The 10,586-nt window shown below is 37.2% G+C and overlaps 1 pseudogene; it reads left to right on the forward strand.

The window, feature by feature from the left end:
- The first annotated feature begins 5,831 nt into the window (after positions 1-5,831).
- On the forward strand, positions 5,832-9,919 carry LOC112090566 (annotated as a pseudogene).
- The last annotated feature ends 667 nt before the right edge of the window (positions 9,920-10,586 follow it).

Below are 10,586 nucleotides of genomic sequence, written 5' to 3' on the forward strand. Positions count from 1 at the left end.
GCCTTTTTTTTTTAATTTTGTTTTTTTTTTTTAATTGTTGCTATTTTTTTTTTTTTTTTTTTGTCAAAAGCTCTCACATAGTTAGTTTATGATTTTTTGAAGTATTACTTTTCTTTGCTTTCTTTTTACTATTAGGTATTCAACAAAAAATATATTATAAAAAATAAACTAAAAAAATTTAAATGGTCGTATAAACAAATCCTCATTATACAGTAAATAATAAATTACTCAACACGAATAATATGTGTGGAGCACATTTCTAAATTAGTATAAAAAAATGCTAAATTAGGTGAAAATGGAATTAAAAAATGGGAGATTTTATGGTGAAGTATGCACTTTTGCTCCACCAATGTAGCATGTTAATAAAACTCGTCAAATTAAAATCTTGCAGAGACAAAGGTATTGGTATTTTGGTGTTGTCTTTTGACTCTTACTGTAAGATTAGAGAGTGTTAATGTTTATTATTATTATTATTATTATTATTATTATTATTATTATTATTATTATAAAGATTAGAGAGTGTTAATGTTTATTATTATTATTATTATTATTATTAAAATGGAACACACATTCTTCTTCCTCTCTGTTTCTAGCCTGACATGCTAACTTGTTTTCTCACTTTCTCATGCTTCACCTCCTTGCCTTCTCTTTCTAACTCTTTTTTTATTCATCAACTTTATTAATATTTTAAAGATTTTTTTTTTTTTTTTTGGCGTAAAAAGTACTTTCACTAAGAAGCCCAAGAACAGGGCACAAAAGGAAACAAAACAAAGCAAAGCGGTCACTCGGCTGGAGTTCATCACCTTTAAATAACAAGCAATTACAACTACTACTCCAAATCTAAAATTCTAAATTACAACAAGTGGACTATTTACAAAACTACTATTTTGACCAATTCAAATAAAAATAAAATGGCATAAATAAACAATAGGATTTTTGTTTTTGTTGCTAAAAAAATAAACAAAACACGACTTAACTCCATACACAAAAGGAAACAAAAGACATGTTTACTTGTTCCACCGTTGGAGTGAAATTGTCTATACTACCATGAATATTCCCTTTATGGATTATGTGATTATGACGTTCTGTGTTTAACAAAATTAAGGTTAAGGGGCCATAATTTTTTTAAGGATTATATTGCTAATTTTATTCTTTAACCGTCTTCTTTTTAAGATGAGAGTCATTTTGCTCCTTTAATTTTGTTGCTATAAGAATATCTCTAATGCAATACTATAATTGATGTGTCAATCGTAAATTTAACATTTGAGTGTAAAAATCACTTTACATTGTATAGTATATGATAAATTTGACACTAAATGCTATTGATTGTCATTTTTATTTTTTCATTTAATCATTACAACTTTTACTTTTTTAAATTATTTTAAAATTAAAAATTTACTTTTACAACTCTCAAAACTTAAAAATTATAGGAAAACTATATTTTAGCATTTCAAATAGCAGCAATATGCATTAGAGTACAAACAAAAATAACAAATCCTATTATACTTTTTTGGTGTTAAATAAAGTTTCTCCAATGCAATATTATAATTAATGTGATCATTGTAAATTTAGCTTTTGAGGGTAAAAATACTCTCTAATATAATATTATTTGTTATGCTAAATTTTCTATATGCTATGCTTTGTTGTAAATTTTCCAATCAAGTATAGCATATGAGAAATTTAACATTTGATTGTTATTAGTTGAAATGTTTATTTTTTCATGTAATCATTACAACTTTTACATTTTAAATTATTTTAAAAATAAAACTTTATTTTTACAATTTTCAAAGCTTAAGGCCGGTTTGGAATGTATACTCAAATCATGATTTTTGATTCTAAGGTTTGAAATTTAAATTTTTTATGGAAGAAAAATACTATAGCATAATCAATCATTTAAGTTTGAGTATATAAAATGAACGGACCCTTAATAATTATGAAAAAGAGAATAAATTTAACATTTCAAATAATATTATGCATCGGAATAAAAATAAAAATTACATATCATGTTAAAAAGTTAAATACATAATTAAAATTAACATCTGCATCTCTCTCTTATAAAATAAGCTATTAGCATATTAGCCACAGCGCATGTTAGCCACAGCGCAAGTTAGCCTATTTTCTGATGATAATTGTTAGCAATTTGTCCGCCATTTGTCCTCATTTAATTTTTCTGTTATGCCAACTGTATATGATATTCTAGAAGAAGTTTGTTAGCTATTCTGAGGCCAAGCACTCGTCTATATGTAATCCTGGTGTACTTGCTTTTAATCAGAGCAATGAGAATATTTTCTTTCTTCTCCATTTCTTTTTCCTAATATGGTATCAAAGTATTTTCCTTCTTCTTCGTTTTGTTCTTCTTTTCTTCTATCCATTTCTGAGTGTGGCTAGTGGTGGTGGTTAGCAAAATCCTCATAATAATAACAATAATAATAACAACAACTGTTTCCAGCCTCTTACTTCTCCATCTTCCTTCACTACCTTATCCACGCATGATTCTTCTACCATGGATAATATCAACAGTCCTTTTTTTCTTCATAGTGGTGATCATCCTGGCCTGGCCCTTGTTTCCCATATTCTCACTGGGCCTAACTATAATACTTGGAGTCGTGCCATGCTTATGGCTCTTAATGCCAAAAATAAGCTTAGTTTTGTTGATGATACTCTTTTGCAACCACATTCAGGGGATCCCTCTTCTGGTGTTTGGTCTAGATGTAATAGTATGATCAGATCACATCTCCTCAATGCCGTCTCTAAAGAAATAGATGATATCCTTCTGTACCTTGACAGTGCTCAAGTTGTTTGGTCTGGTCTGCACGATCGGTTTCATCAGAGCAACGCCCCACTCATCTTCCCAATTAAGCAACAATTACATGGCCTTCCTCAAGGAACCCTTGATGTCAACACTTACTATACTCGGTTGAAGATTCTTTGGGATGAGCTCAAACATTTCCTGCCCGTTCCTGTTTGTCAATGTGGAGGTATGAACGCATGGATGGATTATCAAGAACAAGAGTATGTGATGCAGTTTTTGATGGGTCTCAACGAATTCTATGCTAGAATGCGTGGTCAGATTTTGATGCTCGATCATTTGCCCTTTGTTTCGAAGATGTTCAATCTTGTCATTCAAGAAGAACGACAACGCTCCATTAGCCCTAGTTCTCTGGCTCTTGCTAATTATTTGGCCTTTAATGTTTCATCCTCTCCCCCTATTCTTCCCACTCTGGCCATCGTTGCCGCCACTTCTTTTTCTCCGAGCAAGACGAAGTGTGATCGCCCCATCTGTTCCCATTGTGGGGTTACAGGCCGCACGGTAGATCCTTGTATAAGCTTCATGATTTCTCACCGGGTTACAAGCCCATGCCTAAGACTCCACAAGCCCAACAAGTTCAGCGGGCCTAGCACTCCTTTCAATCCACGACCTATCTTGTCTCCAAGATCCTTTTGTACTCTCCATCGCCTATAACATACCCTCCACTGTCTACAGCCGCGACAACCATGAGACCATCTCCACCACCTAGTTCACTCACCACTGATCAAGTTCAACAGCTCATTGTGATACGATAGGTGCAGCACAAGAGGCACAATCGGCTTACGGAGCACAAGGGCAAGGGCAACATTCAAGAGATCTATTGAGTCTACCAAGTGGTCCGGTGACAAGGCTTAGAGTCAAACGCTTTAAGGAAGCTTTGAACGGGCTGGTTCAACAAGTTAGAGATAAGGCGAACAAATGGAGGCCCAACACAAGTCCAAACCAAAATAAAGAGAACCTAGTCACCATGATTAAGGTTCTAGAAGATTCAAGTTGACTTGCAAGAGCTTAGCAAGGGGAGTCCAACTCAAATTAAGAAGCCTTGTTAGGGATATTTATTACTTGTGTTTTAATTTGTTATTGGAATTTTAATGTTATTTTCTACATAGGACAGGGCTGGCCGAATTGGGCCTAGGGGAAAACATTATGGCCGAATTGGCATTGGATTAGAATAGGTAGGGTTTGCAGAGTTTGGGCTTAAGCTTAGGTAATTAGATGTTTCAGTTTTCATTAGGGTTAAAAAACGTATCAAATATAAATAAGGCTGTAAAAACACGTTTTCAATAATCAAGAATAATATCATAGATTTTTCACATATTGTGCTTATTGGCTATTGAGAAGATTTTGAACTTATCAAGTACCCTTCTTATGGCGTTCAAACAATCAAACTTATCATTGAAATTAACGGGTGATTCTTGAGAATCTTGGTGTGGCGTTCTTCATCTTTCATTGTTCTTGATTCGCATCTTGATAGACAACGGGTTAAGGCTCAACAATCTTGTGTCTTGAAGATCTTAGGGTTTTGATCCGTGTTTAGTGTTGGGTCTCGTCGCGTCATTGGCGAGGTTCATATCAGTTGGTATCAGAGCTTCGGTTCCAAGGCAAGTTTGACTATCTTTAATCGTTTCATTGTGTCTTACGGTATCAATTTGGGTTCATCCTTCTGTTCTTGCTTTGATTTGAAATTTTTGAAATATTCAAAAAAAAAAAAGAGTTAGGGTTCCTAAGGTTTGCTAAGGCCGAATATCTTGCACCTGCCTCTAAGGTTTCTTTTCCTTGTTGAGGTTAAATATCCTGTTAAAAAAAATAAAAAAACCGAATTGATGGAGATAATTGCTTGCTGGCTGAATTTATGCTAGAGTTTCTAATCCTAGTTGAACTAAAATTTTGGGCTTCTTAGGGTTTCCTAAACCCAGTTGGAACTCAAATTAGGGTTTCCTCCCTTGTTTGTTATCTCTGGCCGAAAATTTCATAAGCAGTCATAGTTTTCAATCAAATTTGACTTAGGTCCCTTTATTAGTCGAACTTTACGTTAAAAAAAAAGATCCGAAAAAAATCAGAGATCTGTGACTTAGAATGGCTATAACTTTTGATCTAGAAATCGTTACGGGGCCTATAATATATCAAATGGAAGCTCTTTTCCAGCTCTACAATCTTTGATCAGGTGGAACCTGTCGACCCCATTTTTTGGGCCAAAATTCGCTTATTTTCATTAGTTTTGGAGCCCTTAAATCTTACTGGTTTGTTCGATTGCCATCAACTTGATTGTTACTTGAAAACTTGAGTGTTTTGAGTCTGATTAAGAACTAAAGAAGACACAACGGGTGAAAAAAGGCAAGAGTGGTGAGAACATCATATGGTAAAAGCCATTGAGCGACAAACACGAGTGTAAAGAAAGAAACACGTAAGGGAGTGAAACACATGAAGGAGTGCTTGTGAGGTTTCTAACTTTATTTTGCAGATTCTAAGCATGTCTCACAACCAAGGTGAACGTCAAACCGAAGAGGTTCAACAAGAAGCCAAACCAAATCTACAAATGCAGGCATTGTTGGGGGATATGAGACAGATGATGAGGGTGGAATTAGAACAACTTCATGAGAGGATGGATAGGCTGGAAGAAGGATTGTAACAAAATTATCCCATTAGGCAGCCATCTAGGCGTGTGCCACCCGAGAATCGATGGGGTGAGTTTGAGGATGAAGATGAGTTTGAGGATTCACTGATGAACCGGGACAGGTTTGGGAGAGGGAATAGAGAAGCTAAGATAGGTAGACCTAGGCGGGATGATGATTTAGGGAGCATTAAGATGAAGATTCCATCCTTCTAAGGGAAGAGCGATCCTGAAGCGTATCTTGAGTGGGAGAAACGAATGGAGATGGTATTTGATTGTCATAACTACTCAGAGATCAAAAAGGTAAAACTCGCTGCAATTGAATTCACTGATTATGCTATCGTTTGGTGGGACCAATTGTTGCAGGATAGGAGAAGAAACTGAGAACGTTCTGTCGAGACATGGAATGAGATGAAGACCATCATGAGGCGTCATTTTGTTCCAAGCTACTATCACCGGGAGCTGTATAATAAATTGCATCGCCTAACTTAAGGATCCAAGAGTGTAGATGATTATTACAAAGAGATGGAGATTACAATGATCCGCGCAAATGTGGAGGAGGGCCTTGAAACAACCATGGCAAGATTCTTGCATGATCTAAATCGTGAGATATCGGATGTAGTAGAGATGCAACATTATGTGGAGTTAATGGATATGGTGCACCAAGCCATCAAAGTGGAACAACAGTTGAAAAGAAAGAACATGGCTAGGAGGGGAATGGACGTGGCTGCCACAAATTCATGGAAATAAGCCTCTAAACGGGATGAGTTTCCTATGCCAAGACCTAAGAACGAACCCTCTAAGGATGCCAAACAAGCTGCAGCATCAAAGCAACATAATCATGAGTTCTCTACTAATAGAAACCGTGACATTAAATGTTTTAAATGTTAAGGCAGGGGGCACATAGCTAGCCAATGTCCGAATAGAAGGGTGATGGTGTTAAACGCCTAAGGAGAGATTGAGTCGGAGGAAGAGGAAGAAGAAGAGGTAGATGACATGCCACATCTTGAAGATGCCTATGATGGACAAATTGCTGTGGAAGGAGAAGCATCAGTGGCAAGGCGAGTCCTTAGTGTGCAGGTTAAGGAAGAAGAAAATAACCAACGGGAGAACTTGTTTCATACTCGGTGCTTTGTAAATAACAAAGTTTACAACGTTATCATTGACAGTAGGAGTTGCACAAATGTGACTAACACCAAATTAATGGAGAAATTAGCGTTACCTACCTTGAAACATCCACAGTCATACCGGCTTCAATGGCTGAATAATTATAGAGAAATCAAGGTAACGAAATAGGTGATGGTGGCATTTTCCATTGGGAAATATGAGGATGAGGTGCTTTGTGACGTGGTACCTATGCATGCATGTCATATCTTATTGGGAAGGCTATGGCAGTACGATCGGTAAGTCACACATGATGGTTTCACCAACATGTACTCTTTTACTATTAAAAGGCTGCCTATATCCCTTGTCCCATTGACTCCTAAACAGGTTCTTGAAGACCAACTAAAGATGCAAAAAGCAAAGGAAAAGATAGTAGTAAAAGAGAGAGAGGCCGAAATAGAAAGAAAAGAAACAAAGAGAAAAGGAAAGGAAAAAGAGGCCAAAAAAGAGAGAAAAGAAAAGGAGAGAAAAGAAGTTGAGGGAGGCAAAAACACGAGAGATAATGAGAGGGAAAACAAGAGAGTAACAACCTTGATTTGATGAGAGAAAATAATTACAATTTCATGGCTGCAAAAAGTGAGATTAAGAGAGCTTTACTTTCACAACAGCCCCTTATAGTGCTCATTAAAAAAAGGAGGCCCTTTTGAATACTAACAATCTTTTTGGTTCTTTGCTGAGCAACGTTGTTTCTCTCTTGCAGGAGTTTAAGGATGTAATTCCCGAAGAGATGCCTTCTGGTTTACCTCCAATTCAGGGAATTGAACATCCAATTGACTTTATACCCAATGTATCAATTCCAAACCGGCCTGTCTATAGGAGTAATCCCGAGGAGACGAAGGAACTTCAAAGGTAAGTAGGTGAGTTGTTGGAGAAGGGTATGTGCGTGAAAGCATGAGTCCTTGCGCAGTTTCAGTTTTGCTAGTGCCTAAGAAGGATGGGACATGGAGAATGTGCGTTGATTACTGAGTAATCAACAATATAACGGTAACGTATCATCATCCTATTCCTCGTTTAGATGATATGCTAGATGAACTACATGGAGCTTGTGTATTCTTTAAAATTGACATGGAGAATGTGCGTTGAAACTTATTTTAGGTGTTTTAAGGAAGGAAAAGTTGTTTGCTAACCTTAAAAAGTGCACCTTTTGCACGAATAAGCTTGTGTTTCTTGGCTTTGTTGTTAGTGCTAAAGGGATTGAGGTGGACGAAGAAAAGGTGAGGGCCATTTAAGAGTGGCCAACGCCTACTTCCATTGGACAGGTAAGAAGTTTCCATGGCTTGGCTAGTTTTTACCAACGTTTTGTTTGGGACTTTAACAGCCTAGCCGTGCCTTTAATCGAATTCATCAAGAAGAATGTTCCGTTTAAGTGGGGAGAGGAACAAGAGAAGGCATTCAAACTGATCAAGAAAAAGTTGACTAATGCACCTTTACTTGTTTTACATAACTTCACTAAAACGTTTGAAATTGAGTGTGATGCTTCAGGTATAGGTATTTGAGGTATCTTGATGCAAGAATGACGACTGGTTGCATACTTCAGCGAGAAATTGAATGGGGCAGCCCTAAACTATCCCACTTACGACAAAGAATTGTATGCATTGGTTCAAACTCTAGAGACTTGGCAGCACTACCTTTGGCCAAAGGAATTTGTGATTCATACGGATCATGAATCTTTGAAGCATTTAAAGGGGCAGCATAAGTTGAGTTGACGCCATGCCAAATGGGTGGAGTTCATTGAGACATTTCCATGTCATCAAATACAAGCAAGGTAAGGAAAACGTAGTTGCCGATGCACTTTCACGCAGGTACGCTTTACTTTCAACTCTAGACACTAAATTGCTTGGATTTGATTACATTAAGGAATTGTATGCATTAGACTCTGATTTTGGGGAAACATTCAAGACTTGCACAAAGGGGGCGAGTGGGAGATATTATTTACATGACGGTTTTCTGTTTCGGGAAAATAAATTGTGTGTTCCACATTCCTCTTTGCGTGAATTGCTTGTTAGGAAAGCACATAGTGGCAGTTTGATGGGTCACTTTAGGGTAGCTAAAACTCTAGGAGTGTTGCAAGAGCACTTTTTTTGGCCACACATGAAACGTGATGTGGAGAGACTTTGTAATAGATGCATTGCATGTAAGAAAGCTAAGTCTAGGCAACGACCACATGGTTTATACACACCCCTTCCCATTCCTAGTGCACCTTGGGTTGACATTTCCATGGATTTCGTTTGGGATTACCTAGGACTAAGAGGGGGAGAGACTTAGTTTTTGTGGTTGTAGATAGGTTCTCGAAAATGGAACACTTCATTGCATGTCATACAACCGATGATCCATCACACATAGCTGATTTGTTCTTCAAGGAAATTGTTAGGTTGCATGGCATGCCTAGAACCATTGTTTCTGATAAGGATGCAAAGTTCTTGAGTTACTTCTGGAAGACTTTGTGAGGTAAGTTAGGAACCAAGTTATTGTTTTCTACTACTTGTCATCCACAAACCAATGGTCAAACTGAAGTAGTGAATATGACTTTGTCTACTTTATTGCGAGCAATCATACAAAAGAACTTGAAAATATGGGAAGATTGTTTGCCACATGTTGAATTTACTTATAACCGATGTATTCATTTTGCAACTAAGTTTTCACCGTTAGAGATTGTTTATGGTTTAAACCCACTGACTCCTTTGGATTTAACTCCTTTACCTTTGAGTGAACATGTTAACTTAGATGGCAAAAAGAAGGTTGATTTTGTTAGGCAAATTTATGAGAAAGCAAGACAACACATAGAGCGGCGAATGGAGCAGTACGTCAAGCAAGCCAACAAGGGACGTAAGAAGGTTGTCATTGAACCAGGAGATTGGGTTTGGCTGCATATGAAGAAGGATCATTTTCCCGAGCAAAGATGTTCAAAACTTCTTCTAAGGGGTGATGGACCATTTCAAGTGGTGGAGCGCATCAATGACAATTCCTACAAGCTTGAATTACCAGGTGAGTATGGTGTTAGTGCAAGCTTTAATGTTTCTGATCTATCTCCTTTTGATGTCGGTGACGATTTGAGGACAAATCCTTTTCAAGAGGGAGAGAGTGATGCGATATGTGCAGCACAAGAGGCACAATTGGCTTACGGAGCACAAGGGCAAGGGCAACATTCAAGAAATCCATTGAGTCTACCAAGTGGTCCGGTGACAAGGCTTAGAGTCAAATGCTTCAAGGAAGCATTGAACGTGCTGGTTCAACAAGTTGGAGATATGGCAAACACATGGAGGCCCAACACAAGTCCAAACCAGAATAAAGAGAACCTAGTCACCATGATTAAGGTTCTAGAAGATTCAAGTTGAATTGCAAGAGCTTAGCAAGGGGAGTCCAACTCAAATTAAGAAGCCTTGTTATGGATATTTGTTACTTATGTTTTAATTTGTTATTGGGATTTTAATGTTATTTTCTACATAGGACATGGCTGGCTGAATTGGGCCTAGGGGAAAACATTGTGGCCGAATTGGCCTTGGATTAGAATAGGTAGGGTTTGCCGAGTTTGAGCTTAAACTTAGGTAATTAGATGTTTCAGTTTTTGTCAGGGTTGAAAAACGTATCAAATATAAATAAGGCTGTAAAAACACATTTTCGACAATCAAGAATAATATTAGAGGTTTTTCACATATTGTGCTTATTGGCTCTTGAGAAGACTTTGAACTTATCAAGTACTCTTCTTGTGGTGTTTAAACAATCGAACTTATCATCGAGATTAATGGGTGATTCTTGAGAATCTTGGTGTGACGTTCTTCATCTTTCGTAGTTCTTGATTGGGTAAGGCTCAACAATCTTGCGTTTTTTAGATCTTGGGGTTGTGATCCGCGTTTGGTGTTAGGTCACGTCGCGTCGTTGGCAAGGTTCATATCACATTGCTTACCTAAGCTTGCAACTCCATGTTCCCACTGCAAACACCGACATACCTGACACTCAATCGGCTCCACAGCCCTCTACTTCTCACATCCATGGTAATCTCAT

This window comes from Morus notabilis, unplaced genomic scaffold (assembly GCF_000414095.1).
Source record: "Morus notabilis unplaced genomic scaffold, ASM41409v2 Scaffold442, whole genome shotgun sequence".
Taxonomy (NCBI): Eukaryota; Viridiplantae; Streptophyta; class Magnoliopsida; order Rosales; family Moraceae; genus Morus; species Morus notabilis.